Source organism: Ornithorhynchus anatinus, chromosome 20 (genome assembly GCF_004115215.2).
Source record: "Ornithorhynchus anatinus isolate Pmale09 chromosome 20, mOrnAna1.pri.v4, whole genome shotgun sequence".
Lineage (NCBI taxonomy): Eukaryota > Metazoa > Chordata > Mammalia > Monotremata > Ornithorhynchidae > Ornithorhynchus > Ornithorhynchus anatinus.
In genome coordinates this window covers 8,151,624-8,172,834 of record NC_041747.1, presented here as the reverse complement: position 1 = coordinate 8,172,834, position 21,211 = coordinate 8,151,624, and the positions used below count along the sequence as shown (strand labels likewise).

Genomic DNA, 21,211 nt, shown 5'->3' with positions numbered 1-21,211 from the left:
CTGCATATTCTAAGGGCTCAATAAACACCATTGACTGATTGATTGAATGGGAAGTGTGTGGTCTGGGTTGTAGTAGGAAATCAGAGAGGTAAGGTAGGAGGGAGTAAGGTGATTGAGTGCTTTAATACTGATGTTAAGGAGTTTCTGGCGGACTAGAACATCTTTCTCTCCTAAATTGATCCTTCAGGACTTGAATACCCACACACTGCCTATTCCTCCCCATTCACCCACATACCAACTTGGTCACTAAATTAATCTCACTATCACTAGTCATCATACCATTTCTTAACCTCACCAACTCAAATCCCCCCCTCCGACCCTAACTACCCGATCTGACATCTCACCCACACCAGGACCTCAGCAGAACTGGTCTCTTCTCCCACAAAAACCATCAATCTTTAGGGAAATGGAGAGCATTAGAGTAGTTTTCAGTAGTCTTCCATCAGAAATGAAGGAAGAGAGAGAAAATGATGGAGGAAAAGATGACCTAACAAACCCGAAAGTCTTTCAACGAGTGTTCTATAAAACACAAAAAGAAACCCAACCAAGACAAAAATTTATTCATATTAAGACCTTCATAATTTCACCCAGTGTTACTTTGTACAAATATTCCTAAAATAAAATATTTTAAAATAAAGCTTCAAGTAAATTACCTATAAAATTTAGGCAATTATGGAGCCTGATTCTATCAGTGCCAAAATGTACTCCCAGAATAAGTTAGGCACTTTGGAAAAAACAACTAAGGGATTGTTGCATACACTATATTTAGTGCATCTAGCCAATCTTCTGGTGGTCTGACAGTGTAAAGGCTCCTCCCGAAGTGTCTAATTTAACAGTGAGTCTAAATTTAGATACCTGGATTACTGGGCCCAAAATTTTGTAAAAAACCAAGCTACATATTTGATAAGGGAACATAAAATATTTAATGACATGGACAAAACATGAAAAAGCACAAGTTAATGAAGTTGTGTGAATTGTGGAAGTACCACAATAGATAAACCAGCATGACATTTTAGCGTATTCACTTTTGATTGTCAGTTGTAGAGAGTAGTCAGCCTTACTTCAGCAGCACAGTCAATACTGGAGATACTTTTAGAGTCTTAACGCCAATATTTACGTGCTGCTAAGGTACTGCTGACAATGAGATCACAGTGGTTTTGATTTATCAGAAATACAGTGTCTTCAGAAGATCAGATCCTTGTATTTTTGAGGCAGCACAATATGGCCTGTATTTCAAAACTCACAAACCATTATGTGCTGCTACTTTACCCCAAGGTGTCTTCAAGCTAGCTCCTAAAGAACAGGAAATTAACACATTTGTTGTTAGAAAATAGAATTCACTGAGATTAGCAAATTATTTTCATATTTTAAAAGACTCTCTAAGTACTGATAAAATTGTTCCCTTTTCTTAACTAGTTGTGCCTTATAAACCCTTACTATTCTTCCCCTTTAATCTTTTTCCTGCATTCAGTGGAATTCAATCGAGTTAATTTGAAATGTATCAGAAGTGCATAAATATGAAGAATAATCCTAAATTAAATTTATTCTCCTTTCATCCTAAAAAAAAAAAAAAGATTTAAATATTTTAAAACTCTGAATAACAATACATTTTATAATATTTATTTAATGCATATTATTCAAAAGAAATAGTTGTGATCCTTCAACAAAACAGTAAAGATGATTGGGGGATGGGGAAGAAAGGAGAATCAATTAGAAATATTTATGAAATTAATTACAAAAACTCTGAAAAGCTAGCAAACTATGAATAGCCTTTAAACACTTTAGAGAGAGTGTACTTATCATGCACCTATAATATACAACTCTTATCAGTACAGAAATAACAAAATCCATTCTCTCACTGACTAAAGGCAATTCTATTCAGGTTTTTTTAGTTTACTATCCTGAGGAGGGAGCAAGAGAGGCGTATTAAATTGTTATGATGTTTCTATTCAACCACCCCCATCCCAAAGTGTGAACTTCTTGGGGGAAGGAACAGACTAGAATTAAATTTTTCTATACAGATTCCCCAGTGCCTAGTAGGATGACATGCGTGGAGGCAAAGAAGGTTAGTGATGATAATGATGAGGAAGAAGTCCACCATGACTTGACTCCTTTCTTTTCAATAGGAAGAAACAGGAAGTCTGATGTTTACAGTACTGAAGCATGACATTTTCTACAAGAATTTAAATTCTAGGATGTGGAAATAATAATTAAAAAAACCCCATGGATCTGAATTATAGACCTTTTAAATAGAACACTATAGTAATTTTCCTCTTGAAAGTTTACACAGAGACAATGTCTATTCTTTGCTCAATTCAAATTGAGTTTTTTATTAATAAAAATACTCTACTGGAAATTTCCAGTTCTGAAGGACCTTACATCTTAAACGACTTATATTCTTCCTATATAATGGAATTGCCATTCTTAGTTGAGCTAATGCATGCTTTTAGCACAATTTTATGTTGAAAATTAATTATATTTATTGAGCACTTACTGTGTGCACAGCACTGTACTAAGGACTTGGGAAAGTACAATATTACAAAGTTGGGAGACATATTCCCTGCCACAACAAGCTCTCAGTCTAGAGGGGGAGACAGACATTAATATAAACAAATTACAGATATGTACATAAGTGCTGCGGGGCTGAAGGAGGAGTGACTAAAGGATGCAAATCAGGGCGATGCAGATGGGAGTGGCAAGACAGGAAATGAGGGCTTAGTTAGGGAAGGCATCTTGGACAAGGTGTGCCTTCAGTGAGGCTTTGAAGGTGGAGAGATTAACTGTCTGCCGGATATGAAGAGGGAGGGTGTTCCCAGCCAGAGGCAGGGCATGGGCGAGAGGTTGGCGATGAGATGGATAAGATCAAGGTCCAGTGAATTGGTTGGCATTAGAGGAGCTAAGTGTGCGGGCTGGGTTGTAATAGGAGTGGGCAAGATAACTGAGTGCTTTAAAGCCAGTGATACTGAGTTTCTGTTTGATGTGGCGGTGGATGGGCAACCACTGTGGGTTCTTGAGGAGTGGGGAAAACATGGACTGAATGTTGTTGTGGAAAAATGATCCAGGCAGCAGAGTGAAGTATGGATGGGAGTGGAGAGAGAGAGGAGGCATGGAGATCAGCAAGGAGACTGGCACAGTAATCAAGGTGGGATAGGATGAATGCTTGGATTAATGTCAAAAGAGTTTGGATGGAGGGGAGAGAACAGATTTTCACAATGTTATGAAGGTTAAATCGACAGGATTTAGTGATAGATTGAATAAGTAGGTTCAATGAGAAAAATGAGTCAAGGATAATGCCAAGGTTACAGACTTGTGAGAAAGGATGGTGGTACTGTCTACAATGTCGGGAAATTCACAGGGAGCACAGGTGAAAACACCCTAATTGCCAATTTTGATCCCAAGAAGACAAACTGGCTACATGAAAAACTGCTACATAAAAAGCTATACCTGTAGACCAAAAACAAACACTTTAGTGAGTTAAGAGATACTGCAAGAGTATTATGGCATGCCAGCCAGTTTTCTGTCTGAAGGAAAATTTAAAAAACAACAACAAACAGGTGCATTTAAACAGAGAGCTGGAATTTAAGTGCCAACAAAACCATTACAAAATAACACTAAGCATCCTCATCACCATTATCAACTTCAAAATAATAAATTCTATTGAAACCTTATTTAGTACCCAAGATAACAACAATTCATTAAATAGAACCATAATATTTTCAAATAGAGATGGCCATAGTTAACACATTTGTTGTTAGAAAATAAAATGTTAGTAAATTATTTTTCCATTTTATAAGACTCAATAGGTATTGATAAATTAATCTTTTTCCCTTCTACATACCTGCCTTTACACACTTATGAGCTATTGCCCAGAAGAAAAGTGACTAAGTTAGTTTTGATGTACATGTTAATAAATGCATTAGTCTTTCCAAGTTTACATTAACTGTATTACATAATTTCTGCAGTTAGCTATCCCAATTTTTAAAGTTAAGTGAAGATAAAGGTACTTAAATGAATCCAAAGACAAAACTAAAATCCTTATTTAAGACAAATGTTTCAACCTCCTGCTTAGCCAAATCTTCTCCTAGAGCAGCTAAGAACAACAACAACAAAAATCAACTGATTTGAATTTCACTTCCTCTTCTTTCTCCTTGGTGAGTGGGCTAATGACGACGATAATGTTGACGATAATAATGTTTAAAAGGATGGTGTATGAACAAAAAGGAAAAGTGACGGACCAGGGTAATTCCCTAATATTCATTCCCTAGATAATAATTTATTCTCTGTAGGTAAACAATAATCATAATCATTCTCTGAATAATCATTATCTGTAGGTGAAAATTTGACTGCAAGGTAAGATAATTATGAAAAATATAAATCCTAGCTTCATCTTCAAATGAAGTATCCTTCTTAAAAGTTCTCAAATATTAAAAAGAGATGCTTATATCTACATTCCTGAAAATTTTGTACTTAGGTAGCATTAAGTTTCTAACTATATACCTCTGGTTCTTAAATGCGTTACATACTAAAAATGCTAATCTCTCAGAATAGCAGGAAAATGAATCATAGTTGTGCATATTTTTGATACGTAAAAGGAATTAAAATATTTTCCCACAGCCATCTCACCTCAGAGGACAAAATAAAGGAAACCAATCATTTTAACCACTTTTTTGGCTATATTATTCATAATCATAGAGTCAAACTCAAAGTAGTATTATACCTCTATTTTCTTTACTTCTTAGATTTAAATACAGTAAAAGAGACAAATTAAAAAGATCTCCCAACAGATTCCTATCACAACCTTTTTGTTGGAAAAAAGGAATACAAACATGAACTCTTTCAAAGGCTTTCAACAATTAAAAGCTTTACTCAAAATGGATGAGGAATTATTATTCAAAAAGTACACTGATACTTTTGAAAATAAAAACTTACATTTTCACATCAAGTGCAGAAATGCAAGTGTAATGCTAATTTCTCATTCCATTTCTCACCTTGCTCTTAAAGCACATTCTTACAGTACATAAATCAAGGTGGAAACATTTCAAATGCACCTTGAGCCAACAGTTACTTAGAGCCATAACAGAAGTGGAAAGGAAAAAAAAGAAAATTAATTCTTTAAAAAATTAACTAAAACTACACTCCAGCTGCCATTCTACCTCATCCTCTTGGCTCCCATTTACACTTGTAAGGTTTATTTTTTTTTAAATCAATCAACATTATTTGTCAAGCCTCTGTTGTGCACAGAACATATCCAACTGTGGGATTTAGGAGGAAGAAAAAGACACAGTCCCTGCCTTTAAGAAATCTACAACATAATGAAAGAGATGGGGTGAGTTTAGGAGGGGAAAATGGGAAAGATTTTGACTATAAGTTTAAAATTCAGCCCATAACAGTTCAGGTTGTGGAGTCAGGTACAATGGACAGAAATAACTTCTGCCCAATTGCTTTTTTACACCATAGTACAAACCACTACTGATTTGCTTCACTGTAGCATAAACAGGCTTTTATTGAATTTTCGGGAATGTAATCATCTAGGTTCACTTTTGAAATAATAAGCTATCTTTGGCAGTGCGTAAAGTCTTTTATCTATGGCAGTTATTTCTCATAATATCCCATATATTAAATTAAGAATTTCCAACTTCATTGTGCATGAGAAGGCAATAGAAACTGAAATTAAAGGCTTTAAACCAAGTGAGGATGTGGGTAAGGAATACAAAAAAGGGTCTTCTGAATCTCTTATTTAGGCTTTATTGACTAGACCATTCTGTACTTTAATTTGACTTACAAGTATCAAACCCTGGTAAGATTATCTAAACTGAATATTTTCAGATAGTTATTAGGCCATTTCTATTAGGAATGTTATTAGGACTAGATGGGAGGTGGCAGAACAGTGTTAACTGAGGTTAACTCTCCATAAAAAATGGTGGTTGTTCTTCTTAAGAAGGTCAAAAGTGGGGAGTCCCTACGGTCTTCTCTTTTTAGGAGGATGCAAGGAGGAGCAACACTATCAGAAGTCTTTGTCTTTCACTGAAAGACTTCTAACTGAAGGAAGGGGAAGGTGATTTCTGAAGACACCTGAGTCTGGATTAGTGGAACCTCACAGAGGATTTGCAAATGGAACAAAAAGATTAAAAGAGGAAATTACCAAGTTTGATCTGGCATAATTGGCTACCTGCTTGAGATATGGCTCACTCTTTGAAGTCACCAAAAGATATTATGATGAGGATTTTATCTGTTTGTTCTTTAATGAAGGGTAAAACTGAAAACCTGAACTTAATATATTTTAAAAACATTTTCTTAGCCAAAAATGAATTTGTTAATTTAAGAATTCATCCCAATTCCACGATGGTAGACCTACATCAATTTTGCCCATTTGTGTCATGAATTGTCAATAAAATTAAGTTTTAGAATGTGACCTTTAAAGTGTAATGTAAGGTATAATACGTGTATACTTTCAAATGTATAATACTTTTTAAAAAAAAAAAACCTGGGTGAGTTTCCCTCTTGCCTCCTTAGAAATTTCTCTGGGTAACTGCCACCCATGGTCATTTCTTGTTTATCTCTAAAATATCAACATTTTCCCCACTCCAATCTATGGTCCTCAACACAAATCCAAGATCAGGATATGATTAAATATTTTGTCTGACTCCTGGCCTATACTCCAAAGTAAGCTGCGATGCCTTAACACTGCTTTACATACTAACAGAGAGCTGTGACTGAAGGTTAATTTAGCCACTTACAAACACCAGAAAGGAGTCACAATACTGATGTTGTTGCATGTGACTCAAAAAAAACTAATATAAAAAAAATTGAACATTTAAACCATTTCATATAGTTTTAAAAAATTATTAAAATGATCCTTATCCCCAAATTTGTTAACCTGAAAAATCCAATCACATTTATTGAACATTTACTTGAGCACTGTACTAACCAAGTGTTCTCCTTCCAAAGTCTTTACTCATAGCAAATTTGAAAGAATCACCTAAGGTCATTACTAGGCCAGAAGACAAGCATCTAAAGACATCATCTTTTCTGGTGACATTATGATGCAACATCATTACAAACAGAAAAAGCAATCTGCTCCTTGTCTTCATTAATTTAGGATTTATACAAATTTAATTATCTTCCCAGATAGTTCCAAATTTTTTTTCTGGAAAGTCCTCTTTTGGAATCAAGGATTTGTTGCACATCATTGATCTTGACATCTATTTAAAGGGTGGCTCAAACACAGCACCGAATTCCTTCTAGGGAAGGTGATATTAATATTTAACCAAAGTCACTTTTGAATCTGGTGACAGCTCAAGAGAAAGTGAAGCTAAAAGACACTTGTGTCATCCCAAAAGAGGGTGTGGGCCTGCATGTGTTTGGCACATGGGGCAGGAAAAGTGAGATCCTTCCTTTAAACCTGCCAACAAGACCGAATCTCTGCTAAAATGTAATGGACGTGTTTTCAAAGGGCAGATGCAGGTAACTATGTCATCCTTGAGAACATAAGGCGAAATAACTACATTTTTTTTCTAATTTTTGTCTGGAAACTCCTTGTGAGAGAATGCGTCTACCAACTCTGTTGAATTGTACCTCTTCCAAGTATTTAGTACAGTGCTCTGCACATAGTAAACCACTAGATTAACTGACGAGCTTCCCTAAGCCGAAGGAGATATGAGAGGGAAGGTTAAGAAGTGCTAATAATTTTACAAAATATGATCTAACAGTATGAAAAGGACAAGAAGGAATCCCAATGTCAAGTTTTGGGATCATAGAGATTGTTTTGATAAACCCGCTCTTCAAAGGGTCCATTCAGGTTCAACTGTACTTATCAAATTTTATAAAGAATGAGTTGATTTTAATCTGAGGATTAAAAGAGACAGTGAAAAGGTAGATCACTAAAGTCAGAGTATGGTGGATGAAAGAAGAGACTTGGAAACAAACCCATATTTATAAATGAGAGCTGAGGATCTCATAGAATACTCACAAATCAAGAATGATCCTTCAATTGAAGTCAAGATTAACTATGGCAAAAAAAATATGGGCTTTCTTCATTTATCTTCATATTTGGACCTAAGAAAACCAGTACATAGTTAAGATGCAAAAAAAAAAAACCCCACAAAACACCACACACACAACACACACAAAAAAACACCCAGCTAAGTTTATATAGTAATACGGAACATTTAAAACTCTCATTTATATTACATCACTATGTTTGTAATGCATTATATTGCATTATTTATATTCTCCCATGCACTTTACCAGACAAATAATCTTCTTTGTGAACCTCATGCACCAAAATTTACTTCTTTAAGTACAGATTGCAGGCACTAAAAGGCTATTTTTATATCAGCCTAAGCAATAAGCATTAAAAGTTTTTAAAGACTTACAACCACATTTCTACTAAGATTAGCATCTATAAAACTTAACACACACTACTTCATGAAACTTAAGTACTAGAAGCCCTTTAAAAAGTGTTTTCTAAATTCCTACGTGACTCCTTGATTCAAAGGCTATAGAGAAAGAGAAGACCAGGAGGGATAAAAGAATGATGATTGGAACAGGGCGTGAAATTTTTTGTTTCACTGGTTGTGTCCTTTTTCTGTTTTCTCTCACTCTCCATTTGCAAAGAGGAAGGCTTAATGTTGATCATAAAGGTGAGAAAATACACTCTAGATCATCTTAAAAGTAGAAAAGACAACAAAAACAAACAGAAAACTTCATTAAGGTCCAGCAAGAAAAAGGCAAGATGGAAGGGTTTAGCCACACTGCTTGGCAGAAAGGCATACTGATACTGCTTTCCTGAAAAACCCATAAATTTATTTCAGTGACTGATTACCGTCTGCAAGGATAAAATGCCCAGACACTTTAAAGTCTAGAAATAGTTTGTGATGCGGTATCACCCCTAATATTAAATTATGGGCCTAATTTACACGGGCCCATCATGTTTGACCAGAGACCTATGAAATCAAGCGGAGAAGCAGAGGCAATTGATTTTTCCTCATTTTTATTTGGAAATAACCAATATTAGAGCATTATTATTTCATTTTTAATTTATTTAGGTCAAACAGTAAGAAGGGAAATGTAAACGATATATCTTTGTTAAATTGCAAACAACATATCTTATAATTTAGTTTTGCGTAGAACATCAATGGAAATATTAAAAAGTGCTCATTGCTTTATGGCTGAACAATCCGAACCTCAGTTTTGCAATCTGAAGGGGTTTCATTCTGTCTAGACACTAAGTTTATGCTTTTGGACTAAAACAGTCCTGTTTGGTAGTATTCTGTATGGGAAAATAAAGAATGAAGTATAGTAACAAAAAAAAGGGGCTGGGAGAGGAATAAAGCAGTGAAAAGTACAATTCATATTTCAAATTTAGAGTTTCTACAGCAATGGTCCTATTCTCAATGTCAAAACAGTACTAAATATAATTTTTTAAGGAATTCATATGTTTACATTTCAATAATTCCATTTTGAATTTTGAAATAAAAACTAAAAAAAAAAAATCCTAGTTTTTTTTTTAAATCCTCACCATAACTATTCACTGAACACTCACTGGGTACAATAGCATTGTAGGAGGAAGTTGAATATTTATAGGCATCTACATTTAACAAGTACACACACACAGACACAAATTAAAATATCCCCCTCCTTTTATTTTCTCTGAAATGATAATCCAACCTTATTTAACACTTGAGAACTCTTATTATTTTGTATTTGGAATTGGTCTTATTTTGATATTGGGACTTAAAGACACTTAGATCCAATTACTGATATTAAGAAATGTTTCTGTCATTAGGCCTCAAAAATGAGGTTGCCAGTTTGTCACTGGGGAATCTTACTATATTTTTCCTTTGGTGTGTACACTGCTTTTTTCCTGGTCTGGTAGGACTCTTCTAGAATGGTAAGTGGAAGACAAAGGACAGCCAGACCTGGATTTTCATGTACCGGAAGGAGTGGGTGAAGCCAGTTTGGACCACAAGACCTTCTCGATCAGGATGAGGTGGGCTATTATGGCAGTATGACTAAAAGTGAGGCTGGAATATTTATCAGCATCTATTAATGGAGCTTTTCTCTTAATTCCTTGTGACCAACATCAATGGGAATGCATATGCACACTAATGTGGGCTTGAGAGTTCCCCACCATTAATAATCTATGAAGGAACTGACACAAGGGTTAAGTGACTTACTTAAGGTCAGTTGGCAAATCGGAGACTTCTATCTCCCATTTGTTTTTCACCAAATAATCTTCCAAAGACACAGTTACATTTAAAAGACAAAAAATACTTTCCTTTTTAATAAGACATTATCTTAGCCACAGAGCTCACTCTTCAAGGAACAGAAAAAGTACTAAAAGTTTTATTTATGACTGTCTGATTTTCCTGCTTTGCCACTGATATGAAATGGCCTTCACCTAACTGCTCAGTGACTCAAACTCTCTAAATTTTGGGTTATAAAACAAAGTGACGTACTTTTGCAAAATCAATCCTAAAATGGTAGTGGCATTCAGGGTGAATAAAATGAGAAACTGTCTGTGGACCTAACTTTACCACAAAGTGAACGAGGACCTTTGTCCCACACAAGTAATATTGTCCACCACAGAAAATGAAAACTACAGGTCCCCCTGCACAACATACCTAATGGCCCTCACACCTAATCCACTTCAAATGAAAACATGCAAATAGATAACAAGGCTTGGGACCCTTATATATATATATTTTTAAAAACACAGCTGCTATAAAAAAAAAATTTGGCACTGCTTCCCCAGCTACTTTTAAGTATATAACTGAGAACTGCAATATGCACTTTAAAGTAACTCCTTCCTCTGATAATTTGACCAAGTTGATTAAGTTCAGGCACTAAACCTGCTTTCACATGACTATCTAAATTTCAAAGCATTTCTCATCACTCAGACCTAAGGAAATTCTTACTTCAGGGAAGTAAAATACCTCAAAAAGTCACAGAGACAAATGCTGACAAAAGAAGCTATTTAAGTGCAAAAAATGCTCACAAAATATTTCAGCATAGAAGAAGAAACATATGCAATAGTATTACATTTTAGGAATATGTTTATGTCATTAGGTTGTTCTTCACAGATTTGTACTGTGATTTTATTTTTACACTGAATACCGTTTTGGCAGAGATAAAGCAATTTTCCCTTCCATAATACTTCAGTATGGTTAACTGTAAATAAACTTAAGACAAAAAAGAATGATTACAAAGAGGACTGTAGTCTAAGAGTTAATTTGGCACACTTCTACCCCTATCACAGTCTCTATCTGAAATTTTTATATGCATTTGAAAATTGTGTTCCTTTCCATTTAAAAAATACAATAAATCACCCATGTATGACTTCAAAAATTAAAAACACATTTAAAAAAACAACTAATGATTATTCAACCTTTAGTTAATTTATCAATGTCTCGGAAAACCATATTATGAAACTGACTGTTCTCATCAAAATAACTGAAAACACAACTAGAGAAAAGCAAACCACAAGAATAATATATATTAATAAAATATCAGAATAGAACACTGTAGAACAGTGAATATGCTTGCAATAAAAAACTGTTTCCAAAACATCACAATTTCTTTGAGCACTGACTTGTGTTGTGTACAGTCTTCCCTAAAGTCTAAAAATTTATGGCTATCTTTCAAAAGAAACTTTGGATTAATAATTGATGAATTGCACAGAAAACTTTATACTAAAAAGTCTTCCTTTGGAATAAAGCTTAAAATTATTTCATAGTGAGAAACACAGATTTCATTGTTGGGCAAATAAAATATTTACTTGTGGATTTAATACCCTAAAACTAATCTTAGACATCCCTCATTACTGAAAAAGCACACCACTTTCATTACAGAAAACTACCCACTTTCATTACAGAAAACTACACCACCTCCATTAAAGTTAAGTTAAAATTCAATGGCTTTAAGAAAAACAAAATAAAATGAGAAAAAAATCCATAATTTGCCCTTAATTTCTATAGTATTGCCAAATAATGGATAATTGTATGTGTCATTTATACTACGTATTAAGGCACGGTGGATATCTTATATTTTTTCAGTTACTTCTAAAATACTTCTTCTAAAAGGTGTCCTTGTCAAAAGGATAAAAAGTTTCTTCAAAATGGAAATGTGGCTGGCAATTTTTGAATGTTATTTTTATTTTAAAAAATAAGCCTATTTAGATTACAAAAGTCCTTTTATGTAGCCAACATTACCTAATGGAGCAATGAATATTAGAAATGGGTTGAAAAAAATGTTAATACAGTATCAAAATATATATAGATGGTTACCAAATATTACTATACATAAAAAAACTGAATTGGAAAGTAAGTTTAGTTACATACCATCTATCTTTAAAAGCTTATGGAATAGTTAAATGACAGTCACCCACCGTGATGCACAAAAGGCCTCGTGCTACTTAGGTTAAGGTTTCTGAGTTAAAATCTCTCTGACAAATCCTCCAAAGCTATAAAAATAATTTTCCCCAAAGATAAATCTACTCTTACAACAGTTCTGCCAGGATATACAGAAAACAGGGTACACTTCTAAATAAAAATGTACACAGCAAGAGCCACTGTTGTAGTTAGGAGACAATTATAGGATATATTTTAATAATACAATGCCAACCTAAAAAATAGCAGCATTTTTTAAAAAGAATTAAATGCCACAAGTCTCTAGCAATGACTTTGTGGATTTATATATTTGGGTATAAGCTCAATATTATTTTCTGCTTTCTAGTTGTTATAATGACCGCAACTATTACTTTAAATTGAGAGAAAAATCACACATTCAAACTGAAAAAGTCCATAAGCATGCTTTAACTTTAAAATTTATTCTTTAAATATGCGGTTGTAGGGTTTATGTTCACACTAATTTGAAAAATGTAATTCACCCAACTTTCATAGATTTGTAATTCTGTTATATCTACCCACATATTTTGAGGATTTAATAATTTTCTATTATATTCTGATTCATATACTAGAGAATTTATAAAAAATTGTCATTTAAAAAAACCCACTGGCAATAATCAAAATTCCACAAATTTAGCTAAAGTTTAATTTATACTTAGTTACTAAAAAAAACTGAAACTATTATAAAATTTAAGTTTGGGGGGATTATATGAGACTAGATAAGTGAACATGGAATACAAAAAATGCATTAGCAAAACATGTACTTCTTTCCTACGCAGTTTATTATAGGCATAATTCTAGAATATCCCATTAGACCTCATCTCTCAAATCAACCATAAACTAAATATTGGATAACATTTTAACATACTGCCAAGAATAGCCAATTTCACTGTTGAACCTGCACTACTTCATAAACTCTGTCACTATTTTAAAGTAAAAACAATCAGTTGTTGAAAACTCTCTACCAATCTAATTGAAAATAAAAATTTGATGTCAGAAATAATTTTCAAATATCAATAAAATGTGTTGAATATTACATTTCAAAAGCAAAATAATTGGAAGTTACGGTTTCTAAGATTTTAGATATTACGTTTGGTCTTCATTTTGATTAAGCTTCTGATTTGAGCAATTAAAATTTTTCTCTCAGATTACTCACATGTAAAATGGAAGTTTCTGCTTAAGTGAAAGTGAGTTTTTCAGTTTCAACCAAATTTGCACTGTTGGTAAAAGACGAAACTTCAGTTGTAATTATTACTTAATGTTTATTCTTTTAGAATTATATTTGATTAGTCTTACTATTGAGAGTTCTTTACAGACCAATTTTGAAACTCCCTACTACTCCAACTGTCAAGAAGCCAACAGTTAGTACCCCCAGTTTTATAAGATGAAAGTCCACATTTTTTTTCTTTTCAATCTACCCAGCAATTCACTGTTCTTATGAAAGACTAAAACTGCTTAAAAAAAACACATTTTTCATCCATTCTCATATTTTGGGACTAATAACGTTTCAGTTGGAGATTTTCCCAATACAAAACATCGTATTTTGCATAACTCCAATGAACATGCCTGCTGCAAACTCAGGTTTTTATTATGTTTTGTCCTTTTCACATAGATGGACTTCAAAAAGAATTGGAAGCTGACTTCAAACTTCTTAATTTTTTTCTAAGAATGAAAGTACACAGACACCTAATTTGGCAAAAAAGAAGTCTTTGAATGTATAATTAGGCTTTTGGTAGAGTTAAAAGCCAAAATCCAATTACAATGTGTTTTTAATCCACATAACATACAAGTAATAAATTCATTAGCATACCTTAATTATTCTCTCATCCATTTTCCCCATAGGATGCATGACTTTTCAAATCACAGAAAGTGCGTGTTTCTCTAGAATCAGCTCTCTCTTTTGAAAGGTCAAAACCTGCCAATAAAAATGTCATTGTTATTGATAGCACGAAAGACACTCAACAAGATTTCCAGCACCCAGGTATACCACAGCTGATCCCTAAACATAGATGTAGGTCATCTAAGTGACCCTCCATCTTGCCTATGATTCTTGGAAATCCTACTCTAAAATACTATTCTTATTGGACTGATGTGATTAGAAAACAACCTGTGATATGCTTTCTTTTATTATCTAGAAGCCCCCACAACCAATCAGATTAACTACTGTTTCTGTTTTCATTTCCCCCTATATGGGGCATAACATTTTCAAAAATGGGAATGAAGTTGGGAGAAAAGAACCCAGCTCAAAAATGGTCATTATTTGTGTGATATGTGTACACACACACACCGACACATAACACACCTTCTCTCCCTCTTCATACTGTTCTATCTAGTGAGGGTACATGACTGAATTCATGGTTCGATTACAGTTAAAAGACCCTGTTATAAGGCATAGTGTGGGTTCCTGGAAGAACTTTTTGGCCACCCTCCCTCCAGAAGTAGCAATATCGACATTTTCAATAATGATGTGAAACATAACCACAATAAATTACTCTCATTGAAATATATGCGAAGCAGGATCCGGCAATATTTCATTCACAAATAGCCAACAGCTATAGAATGACTACTCCACTAAAACGAAAGCTCATTTAAAAAATAAAATAAAGGATCATTAATAGCTACAAGAAATAACCACATCTGAACCAATTACCTAGTGAAAAAGTGATGTGACCAAACCTTTCTTACCATTAAGCTGTTACATTTATAATGTATACAATTTAAATTACTTTTATGTAATCAATCAGCAATTAAAACATGAACATAATCTAGTAATATTTTTCAATATCTGATTTTACTGTACTTTAACTTGGCATTTTTCAACAAATGAAGGTGAACTTGGTTTTCCACTTTAAAGCAAGATGGAGTGGAGGAGGGATAGAAGCAAAGGAAGATATAATTTTTCTTAGCCTTTAAGCTTCTTCAAAATGTTTGGTGAACTTTTTAAAAATTTACCAAACCTCTCGGCTGCAACATTTTGAATGAAAGAAAAACCAAATCTCATTTCCACCCCAAAACTTTCCAGGGACAAGAAGACTGAATGCACATTCACAAAACTTTACTTTCCTAAAATTAAGTCTTTTCTAAAACACTCTCATAGGGAAATTTAGAGGTTGTATAAAACACAATTTATACTAAACTACTACCCACGCAAATATTAGATTTAAATGAGTGGAAGACAAAATAAGCTGTATGAGTAAGGAAGGTGTGGAATTAATTCATTCAGGTCAATATTAAGTTAGATGAAAGAAGGAATCCAGAACTGAAACCTGGACACCAAGTTCTTAAAAGATATTATCCTCTATCTTTTACAGGAGTTTTATAACCAACTATGACAGGTAACAATCTTTACCATTGGTATAAATATTATTCTAACTGGTTAATAGATAAATTTGTTGGAGCTAAAATTTTTAAAAAAAAACCAAAACTTCTTAAATGCCAATTAAAAATATCTCTAGCGTATACTCAGGCCAACCACAGTTCAAAATTTGAGCCTCACTATGTTTTGCCTTCTAAAAGTACTTTCTTTAGATATAAAGCATCAATAACAGTCAGCTGAAATGTTTTTCCCGGTATCAATTTATAATAGTGATGTGAGCATAATCACAATAAATTACTCTCAGTGAAGCATATGTAAAGCAGGTTCTGGTAATCGTTCATTTACAAATACCCAACTTTTCATAAGAACCGCACTAATGCTCAGTGAAAAGCTGAGAAAAAAATTCTTACATGTTAATTGGGCAATCACAGAAAACATTTATGGATAGACTATACCTATTTTACAAATATCCTATGGATGTGTAAGCACAAGCTCAGGATGATGAGATAAATGGGTAACTTCTGAAATGGACAGAGATTGGAAGTGTACTATTGATATCAATTAATCACTTCTCCAAAGTATAAACTAATTATGAAGAGCATTCACAGCAAGCTAAAATTAGATGGAAATATTACTCCCATATTCAAAGCTTTGACACACAATTAAAATATAACTTAGATCGGATAATTTCTCTAGGCTTGAAAGATTATTGGAAATTTTGTACACAATCAAAATCTGGAACCTAATCATTTCTCAAAATCCATACCCTATTTAATAAATGTCTTTCCAAAATGTCTATTCACCAAAAGTTAGCTAACATAATTGTCAGTACTTTTAAGAAAGGGTTAAAAAATACAGGTAAAAGCATTGTTAAATTAGTCTTTATTCATGAACCAATTTTAACAATACATAAAACCAGAAACCTAAATGAAATATTTTGAAAGCTAATTCGCTAAAAAAAATCCCACAATAAACAACAAAAAAAAACCCACCCCAATTCACCCTAATGATCTAATATGTTCTTTAAATAAGAGTCACCTTTTAGATATTGCTAAGTTTTCCAAATAAAATGAAGGGTAAACAAGGCCCTTTATGAAAAATACATTTGTTTAAATCTTCCCACAATATTTCTGATGCTCAATTTTCCAAAGCTATTATTTGAAAAAAAAAAAAAAAAGGAAAAAAAATCACCAGGCCAGTTTTTAAAAACAAACAAAGAAACCCCCCACAGGATCCAATGAATAATGGCAGCTGAAAATTATAACACTTCCAGCAAATAAGAAAAAGAATGACTTGTTAAAAAAAAAGTCAAGAAAAAGAAAAGGGATTCCCCAATATCTTTTTTTGGATTTGCTGTTTCTTCAGATTATTAAAATCAGTATTAATGAATGGTATGAAAAAATGCAGATTACTGCATTTAAAAACTCACATTGAAAATGACCGTGTTCTGACAAAATAAGATAATGCCATTTTGTTGTTTTTTTTAATGAAGCTGCATTTTCTACTTTTACTTTAAAAAGTGGTGTATCTTTTTCAGCTAATTAAAAAGAATGAAAATGCTCTGGGAACAATAATAAAATTAACAATGTATTTGAGTTAGTGATTATACGCAAGTACTCCATTAAGTGAAAAAAGTAAAATCATCATAGGTTTGCAGATATGAAATACTGACTTAACTTAAACGGTGTTTTTAATAGGTCAAGAACCAGAAAAAACACAATAAAAGGATGAATGTGCATATATGCACTTTTATATACACCTGTTGGAAAAATCCAAGACATACTCTCACTTTTCTAGAAGACATTGAAATTACAACCTAATATACAAATGATACCATTACAATACATTAGCACCCATCCAACTAGTCCTATTTAACATATTCTTTTGGTTACATCTGGAATCACCAATACATCAGTCTTTATTTAAAAAAATCCAAATTTAGAATCATCTTTTTAAAAGCATTGCTAACAAAGTAAAATCCTATTTTGTGGAAAATCCTGACCAGTATAATGAGAAACAAAGCATAAAATAATAGTCCCAAGGTGAAAAGGTCTTGAAATTAAAATCATGTTTTCTGATATTTTGGATAAAACTACATTTCAGAGGAAAATGGGCCTTCTTACTAGTCGTCACTTCATCTTGAACTTTATTTTTGAACAAAATGTTAATGACTGACTTTTCCAAAATGATCTTGAAACGATCCAAAGACCATCAAACATTTTAAAGAAAAAATAATGAGGAAAAACATTCAGTTTTGTAGATTTCCCATGATCAGAATACGACTTCTTTAACAGGAAATGAATTTATGACTAATCTGAATTTTCAAACCTTAGAATTCAGAGAGATTTTTCTAAGGAATGAATGTATTTTGATGTTAAACACTAACATTGAGAATCCAAGATAAAACCTAAAATTTCAGAGCAAAATATGGACGGACTCAAAATATAAAATTACTATATGTACACGATTTACATATAGCTAGTTCATCAGTATGTCTACTGTTCTTTTGAAACCACACCCACTTGATCATGTTGTAAAAAAAATGGGAAGGTTGACAAGTTCAGAAATAAATGGAGAAAAGAATACTCTGATGCTTGCTTGTTCTAATATTTACCTCATATTTAACTACAAAGCATGTTCTTGGAAAAAGCACATTTCTTAATACTGAATTTAGCACCATCAAAAGAGTGAAATACGTACGCACCTGTGCATCACTTACCTGTCACTGGGCCCTAACTGTACTGAATAATTTTCTTGAAAATGCAAGGTGAATTTTATTAAATGAATTGGGGTGGCTGAATAAAATCCTATCTATATAATTTGTTTAAAACTTGTAAAAACCAATAGACATAAAACAATTTTAGGCTCCTAGGATGAACAACCTGAAGACTCTTCGCGGTTAAATCTATGCATCGAAATGCACGAAAATTCCACATAAAAAACCCGGTTTTTCTATCAAGATGTCAATCCGACACTGGCCTTTCTTTTAATCTTACCATGAACACAGTTAAATAAAAGGAGACTGGGCAACACAGTGGAAGAGGAGAAAAAATAAAAGGCTGTAAAGCTGTTCGCTGGGATGCTAACCGGAGAAAAGCGGCGGGCACGAGCACTAAGTTTCAGGTTTCTGGAGCCCGAAATGACAATTCTGCTAACGTCCTTGGTTTTGTGCTTGACACTCAAGAAAAAAAAAAATCACCAACTTGGGGCACTCAAGCCAAGTCGTTCCTCTACCATCTGTGAACTGTAACGCCGTCCTGCCCTGGTCGCCCTCCGTTAACTAGCATTTTCGATGAACAGGATGCTAAGGAAAATTCGCAGGCTCTTCGCCTTCCACTGACTAGTGGGTGGATGGAGGGGAAGAGGGGGGTGGGGGGCAGTTCTATGAGCCAGTCCAGCCTTCAAAATCCCAAATCCCGCTCGCCTCCAGCCAATCAGGGGGGGCACGATCCGAGCTCTAACCTCAGCCCCGGGCTTGCTGATCACAGTTTTGGGCACGACCCTGAAGGGGGGGGGGGAACCCCAACCCATCCCACTATGCCTTCCTCAGCTCCTCCTTCGGAAAGACTCAGGCAGCAAGGTCCTTTTCTCCACAGAGAATTAGCTTAACCGATACACGAATTCCGCCAGGCCACCTAAGGCAGCCCCACCAAAGAAAAACCAAAGAAAAAACCCTCTGCGATTGTGTCCTTACTGGGTAGCGTTATCCCCCTCGCGAACAACATCGAAACTTGCAAAAAAAAAAAAAAAAACCCACAAAACCCAAAAAACCAAAAACCACCAAAAAGGTCTAGGGTAAGAGACGCAACCTCGCGCTGCGAGTCCCGCACCCCCAGCACATCAGCGAGGGGTTAATCCGGTGCCTTGGAACCGAAAAGGGTCCAAGGTCTAACATGATCGTCCTGCGGGGTTTTTACGAGGCACCGCACGGTAATTCCATGAAGTTGGAGCGAGCACTAAAAGTCATTCGACAGCAAGAACTGCTCGGCCAGCTGGGCACTAAAAAGTGTCAGGGAAACAACAGCCCGAGACAACCAAAACTAATGACAAATAACACCCCCTTCCTTGCCCCTTGGAGGCAGAGGTCCGTAGGAGGGAGGGCGGCGGCGGCTGACAAAGTCCCATCACTTGTCCGGGGAGAGACTTTAAAAAGAGAAAACAGACACACGCGCGTTTACAAACCGTTTTTTTCCCTTCTCTCTCTCTCTCTCTCTCTGCGACGTGCTTCTGCAACTGAAGAAGGAAACAGGCTCTCAAGAGAAGTCCGAGAGGGAAAAGGGTACGGCAACGGCTGAAGACTCATCCTTCTTCCCACCCAATAAAAAAGAGCGCCCAAAATAACATAAACCTCCCTGCTAAAATACGAGAGCAACTGATAGGCGTCCCGAGGGGGGGGGGGGGGGGAAGTCTGAGGAGTCCCACCTTGCGGATCGGCCGAGGTGGGGGTGAGATTGGGGAATGGCACCCCTCGCCGATGCCTCCGTCCCCCCCACCAGATTAGGGGTGAGTTGGGACGCCGCCAAACCTCTCCTTTCCTCAGAATCGGCCGGGGAAGACACGGGGGCACAGGCAGCCTCGCAGGGATGAACGTCCTAGGAGTTTGGAGATCCTTGCTTACTCGCCCACCTCGGCGTGGGGCAAGGAAGGGTGGCTCATGTGTGCGGGGAGGTGCCGGTCTTGCCCGCCCTGGCCGTCGCCTATCACACACCGGTTGCTCCGGGGCGGGGGGGAGGGAGGGATCGGGATCTCTGACTTCCCCGCTTGTTCCAAGTTGACTGGCCGGGATAAAGGGGCACGGGGGAGGTAAAAAAAAAAAAAAAAAAAATGGTCCTGCTCGGAGAGCGGGGAAGGGAGGGAAGACACGGTTCTCCCTCCTGTCAGGAGCCGCTGCCGCCGTGACCCCATCGCCCTCCCGCCCCGGCTCTCCGCGGGGAGTGAGAATGACAGATCCACTTGGCGGCGGCGGCGGCGGCTCCTACTGCTGCAGCCCAGGCTGCGTCCCGCTCAAACTAATCTCCCCCTCTCGCCCCCCTGCCCGGCTCTCCCGCCACATCCCGGCCACCGACGCCCACGCCCCGGCGATCCCCCGTTCCCCGTTTCGGGGGACGTTTCCCGGCCGGGGTGAGGGGTGGAGGGGAGAAGGCGGATCCTGCGCCCTTTCCCCCGAGCCCCCCCCCCTCCCCCCTCCGGCCCCGCCGCTGCCGCCTTCCCGGTCCCGCTCGCGGCTCTTACCGGCGGCGCGAGCCTCGGGGCGGCTCCGCGGGCCACCCCGGGGCCGGGAGAATTTTTTAGGATTTTTTGGCGATTTTTTGACGGGTGTCCGACGGGGGTATCCGCCAGTTCAGGGTGTCCCCTCTCTCCCGCTGGATTGATGCGATCGGGCATCACTCGAAAATGGCGCCGAAAGCGCAGGGGCTCCTCATTCAAATTCGTTAGAGCCAACCCCGCCGCCCCGGGGCATGCCGGGAACGCGGGCCGCCACCACCGC

The 21,211-nt window shown here is 36.1% G+C and overlaps 1 long non-coding RNA gene and 2 other non-coding genes across 3 annotated transcripts; all 3 read right to left on the bottom strand.

Moving 5' to 3' along the window:
• Positions 1–1,022: 1,022 nt before the first annotated feature.
• On the bottom strand, positions 1,023–1,154 carry MIR16A (microRNA mir-16a). The gene has a single exon (NR_034844.1). It is a non-coding gene; the product is annotated as a microRNA mir-16a (primary transcript).
• Positions 1,155–1,185: 31 nt separating this feature from the next.
• On the bottom strand, positions 1,186–1,283 carry MIR15A (microRNA mir-15a). The gene has a single exon (NR_034843.1). It is a non-coding gene; the product is annotated as a microRNA mir-15a (primary transcript).
• A 6,631-nt stretch (positions 1,284–7,914) lies between these two features.
• On the bottom strand, positions 7,915–21,113 carry LOC114805808. The gene is made up of 4 exons (XR_003753831.2): positions 20,956–21,113; positions 14,218–14,322; positions 13,564–13,624; positions 7,915–8,055 (listed from the first exon to the last, which is right to left on the bottom strand). It is a non-coding gene; the product is annotated as an uncharacterized LOC114805808 (long non-coding RNA).
• Between the last annotated feature and the right edge of the window lie 98 nt (positions 21,114–21,211).